The following is a 19,219-nucleotide window of genomic DNA, read 5'->3' as shown; positions in this document are numbered from 1 at the left end:
AATCCGAACCTAAACCATCTCCCTGAAAGCTCATCTCCAAAATGAAATACTATCAAGCCAACAATTAGAACTTGCCCAAGAATCCACCTCTCATAAGCTTCTTAGATTCTCCAAGACTCTCACCGATTCGAGTATGGATCCTGTGCTTTTAGTAGTACGAGCCCAATACTACCTTCCACACCTATCCATACTTTCCTCAGCAATCCTCCTGAATCCTCTAAGTCACTTCTTCAAACCATAATGCCAATACACATTGAACCATACTACTAACCCACTATACCATATCCTAGGCTTTCCTAGGTTCCCGAACCCACCCCGTCCTCAGCTGCTGAAGGATTCCCATTAACATCAACTAGCTACCTCATGAATATAGCCACATGCAATAGAGATTAGATACTCCTTCGAGTAAAAGACTCATCTATAGAACGGTTAGACTCAGACGAGAGTTGCACAATAGGGTCAAGTCCATCACTCTGGGATTATCCAACCTGTGCCCCATATGACTTAGCATATTCACTTAGTAGCTAACTCACATCGCTAAGAGTCCTACAAGGCACAAAGCAAGCAGCATTCGAACAATGGAAAAATCTAACCAACATACTTAATCATTGTTCATGTATGGGTGTCATGAAAGGGACTATGCACTCACTTGTTAAAGTGATGATTCCCCACTCGGGCGGCGCTTCGCTTCTAACAATTCTATTTTCCTTCGACAAAACCTAGTATCATTACCGCTAGATTTTAGTCTAATATTTATTGAGACTATTTACGAGCGTTATTGTTTTATAAGTGTTGAACAATACTTTTCAACCACTATGTACAGACAGGGGTCAAACATGAAACACCGGAGGGTAGGACCATTTTGGCATTATAGCACTTCTGAAATCCAACTACCTTATGCAGCCCTTCAAACCAGATTCCCCGTACCACGAGTAGTTAAAAAATATTATAATAACACTTTGTATATTATATATATATATATATATATATATATATATATATATATATATATATATATATATATATATATATATATATATACAAGTTCATAATAATGATATTGAACTTAAACATAAGCTATACTTAAAGTAGGGTAAGCATAACGCACTTATTAGGAGGTTTGGCTAGGAACCGGGATCTACGGGGGCAGAACTTCCGAGCCAAAATCTCTTCTTCTCGGAGCCTTCTGGCGCTCCGGGACTCGCTTCTAGCACTTAGAAGTTACTAGGGATTGGGATGGGTTTAGAGAGAAGTTAGAGAGAGAGAGAGAGAGAGAAGGGTGAAGGTGTGAAGAAATGAGGGTGCCCTTGCATGCTATTTATAGGGGCTGATCCTCGGTTACGTTGGGCGTTCCTCAGAGGTACGCTGTACATATCCAGTATGCTACATGTACGAGGGCTATGCTGCATGTATGAGGGGGAAGGTGTCGCCTCCGGATGCGAGACCGTGGAGAGCAAGCAAGGGTCCAGATTTTGCCATGTCACCCTCTTCGCATTAGCCGACTTCCGAATTCTAAATTCCGTAACTTTTGTATACGAGCTCTGTTTTCGACGTTCTTTATATCCACGCGTAGGTGGCAACGTACTCTAAAATTTCCGTTTAGACTCTGTTGGCTAATTTTGATATTATTTTCAAAGTTATATTTTAATAGGTCTAGACAGGTAAAGTCAATTAAAAATTCATAACTTTGTCATCCAACATCCGTTTTCGTCTATCTTTATATCGTTGAGTTCCTATTAACGAGATTTTTGATTCTTGTTTAGGTTGTGTCGGCTAAAAATCGATCGATCTAAAATTCGAATAATGGGCTGCATACTGCTATACTAAATCTTAGAAAAATCATAACTTCCTCTTACGAAGTCAGATTTGGGCGTTATTTTTATGTACGCTCTCGGTTTAATGTATACTACAATTTTCGTTTAGATCGCTAAGGCTAAAAGTATTTTATCGCAAAATCTCTTTTTACGGTACCTAGTGTCGTACCGGTTTTGCCGTAAAACTTCGACGGGTAATAATTTCTTCGTTATAACTCAGATTTCAGCATTCTTTATATGTACGGAACCCTTGTGACATATAATTGAACTTATTTAAGATTATTTATTCTAAATATTCTTCTATTAAAAAGTCATTTTTGATGCTTATTATCACTGCTGGTTGCACTAAAAATATAGCACATGGAAGCAGGGTCGAATCCTCAGGGACATAGCCTAATGGTCCATGCCTTTTTGCATCAGGCACAATCAAGTAAAGAAACAGAAAATATAAAAGAAGGGGGTTTTAATTAAAAACTAAAAACGAAAAATGCAGTGATATTAAACTAAATGAAAATCAATAATAAAAACAGTTTCCGTTCTACTGCAACTTTCCTAATCATGCAACTGATCCAGATCTGATTATTCGGAATGCGTTCTATCTAAGCTGATACCGAAAAAACTAACAAGCTCTAGTAATGTCTCTTTTATCTAAATAAGTTAATCAAAACTAACTCTTTGAATTAACCCTAACTTTCTACTGTTCAATTAAACAAGCTCTTAATTAAGATAAGAAAAGTTGCATTAAGTACTTTGTAAAGTTCCCATCAATACTCAATATTTCTCACAAGCTCGGAAGTGTAAAGATATGATTTTTACAGTTTATAATAAAGTCAAATCCCAAACACGAAACCGATTTATTACTTGTTACTTATTGCCAGTTGACAAGAACAACTATGTAATCTATAATTGATTAACTGGAATGATAAAACCCTAGCTAGGTGATCAGACTAACAAGAATTAAATCAAACATTCATTAAGAACAAAACTGAAGAATCTAGATAGAAACACAAATCAATAACCAGATCTAATGATCAATAAAATGAAAAGTACTCTTCTTTGCAGAACTGAAAACTAAGGTTTAGCCAGACATGGTTAAAATATAATTAAAACAGATGAAAAGAGACATCAAACAACTAATCTTACTAATCTAATTGAAGGAGATGATCTACAGTCTTCAGATCTTCAGGAATCATTGAAATTGGAGAAGAAAAGCCTCCAAAACTGTATTTTCATCATCTGGTACCTCTGGAATCGCCAACTTAGGTTACCGGAATGCTATCAGGGTCTATTTATACGTCCAACAACAAAAACGACGCGAATGCGATCACATATAGACAACTTGCGATCACATGTATTACCGAAAACGTGTCACGGGCCTTTTAAATGAAGTACAATACCATTTCGAGAAATTTTGGCCAACCTGCGATCGCATGGGCACTACTTGCGATTGCATGTTTTGAATTTTCACTACTGAATGAATTTTTGGCACAAAAAAACCTCGAAGACAAGCTGCGACCAAAGTTGCGATCTCATAAAGGCCCCATGCCATCGCATGGAACATAGATGCGATCTCATGTTTTACCTATGACGTCTGAAATTTCGTCTAGTTTTCAGATCATTTTGAATCGCATCAATCTAAGTTACGGTTCATGAGATATGGTCAAAATATTGACAGGGGGTCAAAGCTGCCAACAACATCTTTTAACTTTAGATTGCATATTCTATCTTCGTGTGATCAATTCGATCGAATGTTTCTTGACCAAAGTATCTTGAAAACATTCCTCATAATCCTTCATAAGTCCCAAGCTCCAGTTTAAGCTCCAAACATGCATTCAGTTGCTCCCAAAGCATTGCACCACTTGAACTATCTGAAATTGACATAAAAACATGAGCAGTACGAGAATTCTAACAAACGACATGAGTTGAACATTATTTAAATAAATTACATGCAAATGTACATAATATGATGCTAAAATGATAATAAAAACTACCCTATAAGATGCAAAAATTGGCATCTAACAAATCTTCTCAGGCTTAAACCTTACTTGCCCTCAAGTAAAAAGAAGATAAAACATTATAAAGAGATGGAAAGATGTAGATGACATAAAAATAATTTAAACTAAAATACTTCACTCTTTTTTTTTTGTCACGTGATCAAATTTCACAACGAGGAAGCTCCAATGAAATCACTACCTAGACAACAATCTCAATATCTTATATTAACGATTCATATTTCATATTTAATAAGTTAAACCAAGCTTGAGCTAATAATTTTTACGCCGAATTAAATTTGTGAAAATAGTGTATTTTTAAAAATCATTTCACAAAAATTCGTTTATAAAAACTTAGCTTGACCAACCCCTCCATTTTTTTCCGAACTTGTCCAGTAAACGCGATAAGCTCCATTATGAACAGAAAATCCAAGCTTACCCCTATGATTCCACAGTCGAGTGATCAATCTCATTATACCACAAACATTCTTCGTCTTGATCAACTCTTTAGATTTAACTTGCTTGCTTCTTGATTTTGGCTTGAACTTGACTTGGATTTGACTTTGACTTGCAGATTTCTTCAAGTTTCTTAATGTACCATTTCTAACACACACACACACACACACACACACATATATATATATATATATATATATATATATATATATATATATATATATATATATATTGACCGTCTCCGGATTTGAATTTGAGGCCCACCATATCTTCAATACTTCAAAAATGATAATAAATTGTGGGTATAACAAGAGTTCCCTCCCAACCTTAAAAGGCGTTGAAACTATAGGGTTCAGTACATCAAGGAATGATAAGGGTTATCCAATCTAGGTTCTTTTTAAGGCATCTAAGGAAATTATTTTCAAAACATTGTTCGTTTCTCCACCCACACTTCCATTGTAAAAATTATCTCACTGATATGTTGGTTCATATTGAAAACATTTAAAACACTTAAAAATATAATTCTTAAAATTGATCGTAATGAGACTGTTATTTTTGGTAACTATCACACTTCATCTTAATAGAGCTATTAAATGTAAATAATATCATCATCTCATGTAATATATTTTTTTAAAGATTTTTAATTTGATTTTTTTTATATGCAGAAAATAAAAAATAACTAGAAATAAAAATATTTTTGGGTTAATTTTGTTCTCGTATTTATGAATGCAGAAAAAATAAAATACTTTTTGGACTTTTTTTTGAAATTTTTATATGCAAATACAATGCAGAAAATAAATGCAAAAAGAAAATTTTGAAAAATTTAACTAAAAAAACTGAAAAATTAAAATTTCAAACAAAAATACAAAATTTTACACTAACCCCCTCCACAAGCTTAAAATGATGCATTGTCCTTAATGCTTAGAGAAGAATGAACATCTCAATCAAGAAAATAAACAAAAATGTGCAGCCAGGAAAGAATGTACCTAATAAGTTTGCAGAAATCTGATTTTGACAATGAATGTTGACGAAAAATCTAGATTTCAGCAACTCTAAAGATCCTCTGATTTCCCCATGCTTGTTTGTAACTGTGACCATCTCTTTATTGAAAGCATAAAAACTAAAAAGTACTCATTGGGTTGCCTCCCGGAAAGCCGCCCTTTTTAAAGGTCGTTGGCTCGACCATGCCTGAAAACTAGATTACCCGTACGTAAAGATTTTGGCATAAAACAATTAGCAGTACCGTGTTCCCGACAACGATGCCAATTTGTTAATACGCTGTCGCACACGTATTAAGCAAATAAATTATCACTGCTGGTTGCACTAAAAATATAGCACATGGAAGCAGGGTTGAATCCTCAGGGACACAACCTAATGGTCTATGCCTTTTTGCATCAGACACAATCTAGTCAAGAAACAGAAAATATAAAAGAAGGGGGTTTTAATTAAAAACTAAAAACTAAAAATGCAATGATATTAAACTAAATGAAAATCAATAATAAAAACGGTTTCAGTTCTACTGCAACTTTCCTAATCATGCAACTGATCCAGATCTGATTATTCGGAATGCGTTCTATCTAAGTTGGTACTGAAAAAAACTAATAAACTCTAGTAATTTCTCTTTTACCTAAATTAGTTAATTAACACAAACTCTTTGAATTAACTCTAACTTTTTACTGTTCAATTAAACAAGCTCTTAAATAAGATAAGAAAAGATGCATTAAGTTCTTTGTAAAATTCCCAGCAATACCCAATATTTCTCACAAGCTCGGAAGCGTAAAGATATAATTTTTACAGTTTATAATAAAGTCAAATCCCAAACACGGAACCAATTTATTACTTCTTACTTATTACCAGTTTACAAGAACAATTACGTTTTCTATAACTGGTTAACTGGAATGATAAAACCCTAGCTAGGTGATCAGACTAACAAGAATTAAAATCAAACATTCATTAAGAACAAAACTGAAGAATCTAGATAGAAACACAAATCAATAACCAGATCTAATGATCAATCAAATGAAAAGTACTTGTCTTTGCAGAACTGAAAACTAAGGTTTAGCCAGACATGGTTAAAATATGATCAAAACAGATGAAAAGAGACATCAAACAACTAATCTTACTAATCTAATTGAAGGACATGATCCACAGTCTTTAGATCTTTAGAAATCGGAGAAGAAATGCCTCCAAAATCGTATTTAAATCGTCTGGTACCTCTGGAATCACCAACTTAGGTTACAGGAATGCTATCAGGGTCTATTTAAATGTCCAACAACAAAAACAACGTGCATGCGATCGTATATAGACAACCTACGATCGAGTATATTACTGAAAACGCATCACGGGCCTTTTAAATGAAGTACAATACCATTTCAAGAAACTTTGGCCAACCTTCGGTCGCATGTGCACAACTTGCGATCGCGTGTTTTGAATTTTCACTGTCGGATGAATTTTTGACACAAAAAAACCTCGAAGACAAGCTGCGACCAAAGTTGCGATCGCATAAACGCCCCATGCGATGGAATGGACCATAGATGCGAGCAGATGTTTTGCCTATGACGTCCGAAATTTTGTTTACTTTTCAAATCATTTTGAATCGCATCAATCCGAGTTACGGTTCATGAGATATGGGGAAAATACTGGCAGGGGGTCAAAGCTGCCAGCAACATCCTTTAACTTTAGATTGCACATTCTATGTTCGTTTGATCAATTCGCTCAAATGTTTCTTGACCAAAGCATCTTGAAAACATTCATCATAATCCTTCATAAGTACCAAGCTCCATTTTGAGCTCCGAACATGCATCCAACTGCTCCCAAAGCACTGCTCCACTTGAACTATTTGAAATTCACATAAAAACATAAGCAGTACGAGAATACTAACAAAAGACGTGAGCTAAACATTATGTAAATAAATGACATGAAAATGTACAAAATATGATGCTAAAATGATAATAAAAACTACAACTACGTGTATAAGTGTCATATTATTGATCCTATATGGTTAGACCGTCCCCCTGGAGTTGCTAGCTACAACTACGTCTGATGACACGAATTTTTGGCGCTGACGTTAGTACCATTGAACATTACCATGCGTTATAATGGGGTGAATGACTTAAGCATGCCGTACTATAGAGCCAGTGCAAAAAGTGTAGTGTCATGAGTCCGGTTATGAGTTCATTATAAAATCCTAGTTTTGTTTTATTACCGTATAGAATCGATATTGGATTTATAGGGGATTTTTGTTCAGTGATACCAAGGTTGTAAAAATCGCTTGACGGTAGCTCGACGGTCGACTGGTGTTAAGGGATTAATCGGTCTTGGCGGGGATTAATCGAGGATTAATCGGCGACCATAGATTATTAATAAAATATTAATATATCTTAAGAAAAACAAGTACTTCAAAATTAGAAAATAAGAAAAATTGTAATTTCAAAATTTGGAAATACGAAAATATAAACATTTTGGTATAATATTTGAAATTTTGAAAATTTGAAAATTTTGGAGTAAAAAAATAAAGTTGGTTTTTTGAATTTTTTATAAAATTTTTGACATTTTTTTTTTGACTTTTTTTTTACTTTTTTTGACTTTTGTTGACCGATTAATCCCGCCAAGGCCGATTAATCCCGTCAAACCCGATTAATCATAAATTTTCGATTAATGCCCTAATCCTCGATGGTTGGAGAACGCCAATCGATTAATCCACGATTAATCCCGATTTCTGCAACCATGAGTGATACTAATTGAAAGAGATTGTATGTAGTGGGATACCTTGAAACTCAAAACGATAAGTGTCAATATCATAAATTAAGTTGTATAAAACTTAATGAATATCATGACACGACTGAACGAGGTTTATAACGGGGTGAATGACTTAAACATGCCCTACTATAGAGCCGGTGCAAAAACTGTAGTGTCACGAGTTCGGTTATAATTTCATTATAAAATCCAAGTTTTTTGTTTCATTACCGTATAAAATTGATATTGGGTTTATACAGTTCAGTGATACTAGTTGAAAGAGACTGTATGTTGTGGGATAGCTTGAGACTCAAAACGATAAGTGTCAATACCAAAAATTAAGTTGTATAACACTTAATTAATATCATGATACGACTGAACGAGGTTTATTAACTTACATAAAACAAGTTATTTATATATAAACCTTTTTTTGTACGAAAACACAATATTTATGTGGGAGGAGTGTCCCTTACTGGCTAAGTGTCGGTTTCCAAATTAAGTAAGATAATACTTAATTAATACCACAACACGAATTTACAAAGTTTATAAATTCGAAACTTATGAGTTTTACATATGAATTATACGTATGCTTGTACAAGGTTTTCAAGGGTAAATCTGGCTATTTTATGTTTTCACAAATAGTGATATGACTTTTTTTTATATAAATTGGTATTCAAAATCCTTATATAAAAGCATTTTGGTCATGAAAACCGTAAAAATTTGTTATTAGTTTGATTTACTTATATATTCAAGTAAATGGTGTACTTTTGGATTTGAGAAAACGATATTTTTAAATGAGTACAAATACACTTTTAAAACACATTTATTTTTATACTTTTGATAGAAAGATTCGAATTTATAAAAGCTTTCTAACCAAAGAAACTTTATAAAACACTTTGATTATAAGAATACTTCGTGTCAAAATCTGTAGAACTCACCAACAATTTTGTTGACGTATTTTAAATGCATGTATTCTCAGGTTATTTAGCAGGTCGGAAGTGTTCGCTCAGAAGACTCTCCATTAATTATATATTATACATTTGTAAACGTTGGATTGTTAGGCGTGTGTCACGATTTGGCAATAGCCATTATCAATATAATTTCTATTTTGGTTATAATAGAAGATTATATATGTACTGTTCAATGTATGTTCAATAACTGTGATTACTGATTTACGTTGCGCACCTCGGCGTTACCGCAGGCGGCCGAGGGTGTGACAGTTGGTGACAATGAAAGCATATATGATCCTTCTTACAATCTCGCTGTACATGCCATCTTTCCCCACACTTGAAACACCTGAACTTGTGACAAGCAAACCCGTGAGTTCCCACTCACTTGCCACACACCTCATGGTTGTCCTGACTTTCAGTACCCAGGTCAGGTGTATTAGACTCTCCACCTACTTCCAGTCGTCCCAAGTTATGTATCTGACTTCTTTTTCATAACCATGCTTCCATACCCATATTTCCTTCACTAGGAACCTCACCAACATCTCTTGCAGCATGCAAGATTGCGGCTTGCTCCTCAAATTTGACAATCAATCTGTCAGTGATCCGACCAATGATACCGGGCAACTCCTCTAGTAAGATCTGTGAAACCTCCGTGGAAATCCAATCATGAAGTCCTGCATCATTTTCACCCATCTTAGAGGACTCTGCTTCTCTTCCAGGCATCGATATCCTGTACATCAAGACCAAATTGTCATCTCATAATCACAAGCATCTTGGGTTCATCACATCATTCCTTGACTTGAGTACGGATCCTATGCTTGTAGTAGTACGGGCCTATACTACCTTCCACATCTATCCGTACTTTCCTCAATAATTTCCTTGATTCTTCCAAGTCACTCTTTACCCGCATAATATTTCCACAAGATAACGCTCCCAGCACCAAATCCCTTCCTCGGTTTTCCTAGGGCAAGCTCCACACCACTCTGTTATCAGTTGTAGAAGGAACTCCCACTAACTTTCTCTAACTACTCACGAATACAATTACATATCTCCAAAACCATATAATTCTTCGAATGAAAGGTCTCACCCTACAATGGTTGGACTCAGACAAGAGCTGTGCAATAGAGTTAAACCTAACCTTCTAAAATTATCCAGTCTCAAAAATATGCAACTTAACATATTCACTTACTAGTTAGCTGAAACTAGTTAGAACTCCTAAAAAGCACAAAGCAAGCAACATTCGAGCATCAAGTGACCAAAACTAAGCATAACCTAATCATGTCATCCTATCACCGACTGATCAGTACTAGCATGCAAATCTACAAGCTCATACAATAAGCATACAAATGCATCTCTCATAGCATTTTATCATGCAAACATTGAGCAGATCCTTAGCCTTAACTAGCATGTGATTCAAAGATTCACAATTCAAATCATATCAGATATCATGTATGAGTATTTTGGGAAAACTTACTTGAGATCAGTCGATTGCATGCACCACACCCTTCTTGTATTAGAAAACTCTTTTCTTAAAAATACATTTATTTTTGAAAAACTTCAAAAATCCTCAGTTTGAGTTCTGACACACCCGAGACTATGTACAAATCCCTCAAACCAAGGCTCTGATACCAACTTGTAACATCCAAAAAAAAAGACCCGAAAATCTTTCATTTTTACATTCATAAAACAGTGAACCATATCATCGTCATAAAACCAAGGTAATCAAATTTTATCAATAGATCATAATTATCATAGTAAATCAAAAAATGCGGAATCGAGTGGTATGTTCTCTACAATCGTCTTGGGCTCTTCCCTTTGAAGCTAGAAGTATCTGAAAAATAAACTGAAAACCGTAAGCACAAAGCTTAGTATGTTCCCTAAAATACCACATACCATACATACATATAGTCAAGCATATTTGGGTGCTTGCAATCCAATTCAGTCTATTTCAATTGAATATCATGTCTATTTCACCCCTACCACTACCATACATGTCATACATATAATGGGCCACGCCCAACATTGAGCCCCTCTCGGTATACAGATCTGTCAGTCATCAGGCCCCGCCCATTATGCATATAAACATGTAAGCATATAAACACATAAACACATGCAATAATCACAAAGATAAATAACATATAGAATAGTCATCGGGCCTCGTCCGACATCGGGCCTTGCCTGGTAAGCATACCAACACGTAACACATGCAAGAGTCACGAAGTCATCTAGCATCCTAACATAGTAAACCATGGCCGACATTGGTACCTTCGACCCACTAAACACAATGAGGAGACTCACCTCAAATTACTGAATCTCGCAGATAAATCTCTGGCTGATGGCCAACTACAATCCCCAAGCTATCAATCACAAAATAACATATAGTTAATAATTGGATCTCAACTTGCACTAAGAGTCCAAACTAGGGTAAAAGACCTTTTTACCCTTTACCCAACTTGGCCAAAGGCCAAAGCCCAATCCAATCGTTCAAAGGGCCCAAATTCCAAAATAATAACCTAAAACCCAAATATGGCCCAATTTTCCAAATTGGGTCCAATCCCTTTCATGGGCCTTCAACCAAGAGAGTCTAATAAAATATCAACACCTCAACAATAAAATTCTGATGGCCCAACAAGGCCCAAGACAACTAAAGTCCAACATTGTCCAAAACCGAGAGCCCAAAAGTTTGAAGCCTAATATGCTGAGTATGTAGGGTGTACTCAACTTGTATGCTTAGCGTACTCGCTTTAGGGCTTGTACGCACCGCGTACCTGCTTGTACGCCCAACGTACTCTACCAACATGGCCAACTTCTAATATTCAACTCTTTGTCGGTTAATACTTCAACCCAAACTCATATCTGACTTCCTTAAGGTGGTTTATCACATAAAGTTTCCAACTTTACGTGCATGCATGGCTTAATGGGGATTTAGAGCTCAAAAGAGTTAATTAATGACTTAAACATACGCATGAGACCAAAACCACCATAAAATTTGCACCTTTAAGCTTAAGAAACCCATAATATGCCCAGATCTACATGGATAAGCTCCATAAACGACCTTAGCTCACAATCACCAACCAAAGGGACCAACCATAAAAAAGCTAAAGAGTAGACCAATGTAAAGAATATCCAAGGTGTAGAATTTCTACCTCAAAAGTCACCAAAAGATGGAACTAAATCTAGATCTCAAAGCACTCCTCCAAGGAATGAGTCTTCAACCTTCTCCTTCCCCTTCAAGATGCACAAAATACACCACAAAAGCTTCATTAGTGCTCAAAAGCACCATACAAAGGCTAAGGAACGAATTAGGGTTTTCAAAGGTATGGAGGTTGGTTAAAAAAGTGTAACACCTCAAATTTCAAGACAAAATTTTCATTTTTAATTCTCAAAATATCACTCATAAATTCCAGACATCGCAAAAATTATAAGTTATTATCAAACAATATCAGAGTATCCCAAAATCCTCAAATCTCCATAAGCCGACAGATGTTTACAATCATGCCTCCACCTTCCCGGAATCTACAAAAGTACCTGAAACACATTTAACTCAACACGGTAATCACAAAGCTTAGTGAGTTTCCCCAAAATACCACATACACAAATAATAAGCCTCTCATGGCTATATCTCTGTATGGACCCTCCAGTCATATGTCTTAATGAGGACCCTCCGGTCTCACGGCTCGGTATGGACCCTCCGGTCATGTGTCTCAGTGAAGACCCTCCGATCTCACGACTCGGTATGGACCCTCCGATCATAGCTTAACATATATACATAATAATATAACAACATAAGCCACAAAGACAAAATGCATAATAACACATAAAGCAGATAAGAACCTCTGGTCAGTAATACAAATAAGACCCTCTAGTTAATAATATAAATAAGACCCTCCGGTCAACAACATAAGTAAGACCCTCCGGTCAATGACACAAATAAGACCCTTCGGTCACTCATGCATTACCACACAGATAAGAATAGTGAGAAGACTCACCTCAACCGCTACACACAAAATCGTATAATGTCGCTGCCACTGCGCACTGGTTCCTGAAGTGGCCAAAACAACCGAACACCATAATCAAAAACTGTGTAAGGCTACACCTCATCAATAAGCCCAAGGGTGACCCGACTAACCAGGCCCACTACTGACCTAACTCATTGGGCCCACCACGGCCTAACACCAGAAAGGTTCACATAGGCCCACTAACGGCCCAACTTTCCAAATTGGGCCCAACCCCCATATGGGCCTTGTCCTAAGCCTAACGCTTCTCTTAGTCCAACAATACTCCAAGATGGCCCAGAGGCCCAACAACAAGCCCAACAAACGACCCAAGGATGCGAAGCCCAAAAGCAACGAGCCCATAGTCGGACTATGAGGGAATACCTCCCCTGGTACGCTTAACGTACACGCAAATCCCTATTGGGGCAACTAGACCAGTACGAGGGGCGTAATACTCATACCCAACAACTCCATTTGTGACTTAACCACTTCAGCCAAAGCATCCAAACCTTAGGGAAGCTTCATTACAACCCCTAACTGATAAAGATAGCGACTTTATCAATTTTCATGTCTTAATGGAACCCAACTTCCAAAAATAACCAATAAGACTCTCTTTACTCATCTTAACACATGCATGGGAGGTCTAAATGACCAAAATCTCATTTTTGTGAATCTAGACCACCAAATACTCATGAAATGACAAGTATTATGCTCTGGAGTTCATCAAACTCATAAAGCTTCAAGCTTGGGACATAAAACCCTAGAAATGCTCACAAAACCAAAACTATCACAACAATAAGCAAGTTTCGAACTTTATACCTCTGGAGGATGCACAAACTAGATTAGAACTTAGATCTACAAGCTAGAAGCACAAGCTTTCCTTCCTTCAAGACTCCTTCTTCACCAAAAGCTCCATAAGAACACTCAAATGAGCCACAAACCCTCACACAAGCTAGAGAAACGGGATTAGGGTTTGAGAGGGATTGGATACTGGAAATGGTGGCTAGAAATGAGGGTATCATGTTCCTTAAATAGGGACACTCCAAGATATTAGGGTTTTCTTTCTGGACCTAGTACGCCCTGTGTATTAGGTGGCTCTCACGATCATGCAAAGCGTATAAGTACGCTGCGCATACTCAAGTGTATGCCCAACGTACCCATTTGTCACCCATCTCTCAATAAGGACTAATCTTGCCAAAACTTCAAACTATCACATCTTCTCCGTTATAAGTCTGTTTCCAACGAACCTTATATCCACAGAAAGGTAGCGAGAAGCCCTATGCTTCGAGCAACTCATCACAGCCTCAAAACTCCAGGACGAGCGCTTGTCGTATAGTCCGCCAAATACCGGGCCATGAAATATGGGATATTACAGCAAACACCCGGTTGCAAGATGCACCATAAAAAGAACAAGTTACTTTTAGTAACTTTATCACCGTGGCGTTTGTGATGAATGGAGAAAGTGATTAAACGATGGATGAGGCGGTGTATCGGGCTTTTGATGCTACTCTCGGGCGATACATCGGAATTAAAAACTCCAGTGGCAATGTTACTCCAAAACTCTGGCCCCGAAACTCCATCAGCATAGACCCACGTGGCATCCCTCAAAAACAAAATAAACTCATGAGTGATGGTCTCATGAGCTTCATAGAGCCCCATACGGAGAGAAAATTCCACTAGACTGCACTCCCGATACTCCCCGCCAAACCGAAACACCAAAGCACGGGGAAAAATGGGATCTCTGACATTGTCATGAAATGTGACCGTGGAAAAGAACTCCACGCATAGCTCCTTGTACACACGCTCTTGGATGTTAAAAAGGTTGAACCACCCTTTGCATACGAATTGGAATCCGTCCCCCAAAAATATTTTTGTGAGATATTGGGACATCCTATCAACCAAGCCAACCTCCCTAAACCTCACCCACTGTATAGTGGGAGCAACAGCAAATTCTCGATTGTAGAGCCATCCCAACCGGGTATTCCATCGCGTGTAAATTTCCCGGGGTGTAGTCGTTGGAAACTCGTAAAATGGGTGTAAGCTTGCAATTCCAAGAGGTACGTCTCTTCTCGGTGCCATTTCTGCAAAAACAAAGAACAAGCACAGCCAAAACAACAATCCACAATTTAGACATAAAGGAAAAAGAAAATTGTTCAGCCCCAGGATTCACGACGTGAATTCACACTATCAGCAATCAAAATCGCAACAATGGAGGGTAAATCTAGTCAAAATATCAATGGGTTTTACTCCTATACCACTTGCAAACACATAGCATAAACATTCAAAGGTTATTACGAACTTTGAAGAATTAATTTCGTCATTTCACTCAATTAACGAACCCTAACCCCAAGTTCATCTACTAGAGCAAAAACTAAACTTAAGAATCAATAATTATTACCTTTGCTGGAAGTATTACGTAAGTACAAAGAAGATTAGTAGAGTTGTAGACTAAAATCGGAGCAATGGGGACCAAGGGGGACCAAATTTCGCTTCTACTTCGTGTGGTATAAACAAATGGGGTCAACTGGTTATTCTAGGGCTTTATTCTGTGGTCCCGTGTAATTGAAAACTCACGTCGTGAATTGGAAAAGCTTCACGTCATGAATTCATCTGGGCTAAAATTAGGCCATGTACTCACGAATTGATCTTGGGCTTGTTAGTCTAATGGGCTAAACTATATCATGGAGTATTTATCCGGTCCATTCACGATTCACGTCGTGAATTTCTAAACTTCACGTCGTGAATAAAGTCTGGAAGAGAAAATTTATACTAATTCAATTTTGCTTTAAACTAACTTCTCTATTATTACTACTTCCATTTTAAGGTCCCTACATTCAGTGTTTAATTACGTTCTAATCGAGTTGGATGACATGATCTAAGTTTTAAAACTAAAATGCAAAAAGAAAAAGAACGGAAAAAATTTGCAAACCAAACTCGGGTTGCCTCCCGAGAAGCGCTTCTTTTTCTTAGAGTCTTGAGCTGGACTCCGTGCCTCTTATGTTGAGTCCTCGAAAGAATCCACCACTAGGATCTTTTGTTCCTTGAATCGCCTCTTATAAGCTTGAACTCGCCTTTTGTATGCTTTTTTTGAATTCTCTTTTTTAGCTTTGACCTCTTCTTCAAGCTTGCGTTTGGTCCCTTTAGTTTCTTCCTTGCACTCCATAGCATCCTCCTCCTCTTTCACCACCGGCTTTGTCACTCTTTAAGTGACCTCCTCTTCATCACTTGTCATCTCCTCATCCTTGCTTACCCAAGAAGGTGGACTCTTGTAAGCTATGACTTCAACCAAAAATGGAACAGATGCTCTTGGTTTTGTTCTTTTGACTTGATGAACTGCCTTGATCTCTTCTTCCATAAGCTTTTCCAGTTCTTCTAGTTCATTATTTTCATTGATTGTGAACACCTCTTCTTGAACATGTTCCTTTGGAAAGCCATCTTCTATCCCAAAAACTTCTTTTTCATCACCAACCCTCAAGGTGAGCTTAGACTCGCGAATATCAACCAAAGCTCCAGCAGTGTTAAGCAATGGATGACCAAGGATAATTGGAACATCGGGATCTTCCTTCATATCCAAAACTACAAAATCTATTGGAAAAACAAATTTTCCAATTTTCACCAAAATATCCTCCACGATGCCCCGGGGTTGTGTCACTGAACGGTTCACCATGTGAATAGTCATTCTTGTAGCCTTCATCTTCTGAATTTCTTACTTCTGATAAAATGAATGAGGTATCAAATTAATGCTAGCCCCAGAATCGGCTAAAGCATTAACCTTCATTTTGTTGCCAAATTCACACGGAAGAGTGAGGCGTCCAGGATCTCCCATCTTCTTCAGTGTTTCTCCCAACACAACTTTTGAGCTTTGTTCACTTAGAACCACCTTAGAATGCTTCTTTAATTGCTTGTGAGTGTCTATCAAATCTTGTAGTAATTTCTGATGCTCGGGAATTTTGGATAATGACTCGACAAAGGGAGTATTAATCGGGATCCCCTTCACATGCTTCACAAACTCTCTATGCTCTCTTTCCAGTGGACTAAGGGTAGCTTGGGAAGGAAAAGGCAAAGGCGGCTGATAAACCGAACCAACTACAAAATTTTTCTGTTCATGACGGGCCCACGTCGTGAACTTATATGGTTCACGTCGCGAATTCTGGAATTCAGCAGCTTCAAGATTTTCGAGCTTGGTCTTCTTTAGCTTTGGATCGGGCTGCTGTGGTTCTTCTTCCAATGCCTCCAGGAACTCGGAGATGGCTTCTTCTTCAGTGTCTATGGCCATTACATGAGATTGGGTCTTCGTTTCGGGATTTTTCGGGGATAACTTCTCATGAACTAGAGTGGCTAGTTGAGCAACTTTTACTTCAAGGTTATGGATGGAGGCTTGCTGATTCTTTATTAAAGTTGGCTGTTCAATAATAGCATAATCAATGGCACCGTGTCTCTTTTCTGAAGCTTCCATAAACTTCATCAACATAGTCTCTAGATCGGGTTTCTTCTCGGCTGGTGGCTGCTCCTTTTGATAGAAGCCTCGACCTGTCTGCCTATACTTCTCTTCTTTTTGCTTCTTATACTCTTCATATGGCCGCCACTCCTTCTTCGGTTTCCTCTAGTCCTCATCAAACTTATCCCCACTCGAGTAGCACACTTGAGCTTTTCTGTTCCCAAACTCATCTAAATTGCAGTCTTTAGTCAAGTGTGGACCACTACATCTCTCGCAACCCACTCTTATGGCATGTATTGACTGGTCCATTTGTGTTATCCTTCGATCCAAATTATTCAGCATAGCCATTACAGCTGCTATTTTTTCGGTTTGGGCCCCTACATCGGCTTTGATTCCATCTTGCCTAGGGTTGTGGTATTCGCGAGAGTGCTTCGCGAATTCTTCAATTCAGCTCCTTGACCTCCCTTGGATTTTTCTTTGTCAAAGGTCCTTGAGAGTCAAAGAGTTGTCTCATCATAACGTTGACCCCATCATAGAAGATTGACATCTTTTGTTGCACATTTAGATCATGCTGAGGGCAATTTCTGAGCAAGCCCTTGTACCGCTCCCATGCTTCGTATAATGACTCCCCCGACTGTTGCTCAAAGTTTTCTATTGCCTTCTTGAGTTTGGCTATCTTGGATGGCAGGCAAAACTGGTCTAGGAATTGCTCACGCATTTGAGCCCAAGTGGTAATTGTACCCGGTGGAAGTGATTTTAACCACTCCTTAGCAGCTCCTTTGAAAGTGATGGGAAGCATCCTAAGTAAGACGGTGTTTCTGTTGACATTTGAGACATCGAAGTAATCCACAATGTCGTTGACTTCATCTAGATTATTAAAAGCATCCTCATGATCTTTCCCAAAAAATGGGATATCCTTCAGTGCAGTCAAGATGTGCCCCTTCAACTCGAATGTGGCAGTGGCAGGTATTGCGTGTTGGACTAAACTGGGACCCACATCTTCTCGAATCCGCTTCTTGTAAGCTCCCATGAACATCTCTTCAATTGCTGCCATCTCGTTCCTTGGCTCGTTCTCGGGTTCGCTAGTATGTTCTTCAAACTTCGGCTCAGTGTCGTATTCGGATTCGGTTTGGACGGGTATTTGATCCAAGTGCTCAAAATTGCTCTTGTGCTTTGAGGATGAACTTGACTCTCCTGTCTTCTTTCCTGACTTCCTTGAAAAAGTTGACTTGAATTCTTGTAAGGGCGTCTTTTTCTTGTGAATTGCACACTCAGGATCTTCAAGTGGTGGCACCAAGTGTGTGTTTGAGCCTCTGGTCATGAACTCCTGCAGATAAACTCAATAAACAAGGTAAAACTGAAAATTCAGAGTTCTAAGTGGCCACGTCGTGGCACGTATCTGGCCACGTCGTGGACTCTGTGACTAAAATAAAAATTAAACTTTGTTGAAAAATTAACTTTTTGTGGGTTTTACTCCACAAGAATGATCGATTAATTTAATGCAAATAAATAAGCTAAAAGAACTAAGCCGTTTGCCGGCAACGACGCCAAAAACTTGATGTGCACGAAAGTGCCCACTAATTTTAATATTTATAACCTAACAAACTTAAACTAACTATGCACTTATAGGCAGTGTACATAGTCAGATTACAGTATAGGGTGGGTAAGTTGGGTGTCGATCACACGGAACGGTGTTACTAATTAATCTACTTACTATTAAATTAACCAAATTATTAACAAGTTTAAAAGGGGGTTTTATCTGATTTTACAAGATCAGACGAACTTAACTCAAATTCATTAAGTAAAAACACACTCTTGTCTAGTTTGAATCCACTTCTTC

The 19,219-nt window shown here is 37.7% G+C and overlaps 1 non-coding gene across 1 annotated transcript; it reads left to right on the top strand.

Moving 5' to 3' along the window:
- Positions 1-17,942: 17,942 nt before the first annotated feature.
- LOC111896381 (small nucleolar RNA R71) lies at positions 17,943-18,049 on the top strand. Its single transcript, XR_002851879.1, has one exon. It is a non-coding gene; the product is annotated as a small nucleolar RNA R71 (small nucleolar RNA).
- Positions 18,050-19,219: the final 1,170 nt, after the last annotated feature.

Source organism: Lactuca sativa, chromosome 4 (assembly GCF_002870075.4).
Source record: "Lactuca sativa cultivar Salinas chromosome 4, Lsat_Salinas_v11, whole genome shotgun sequence".
Taxonomy (NCBI): domain Eukaryota; kingdom Viridiplantae; phylum Streptophyta; class Magnoliopsida; order Asterales; family Asteraceae; genus Lactuca; species Lactuca sativa.
This window is presented reverse-complemented; position numbering and strand designations above follow the sequence as displayed.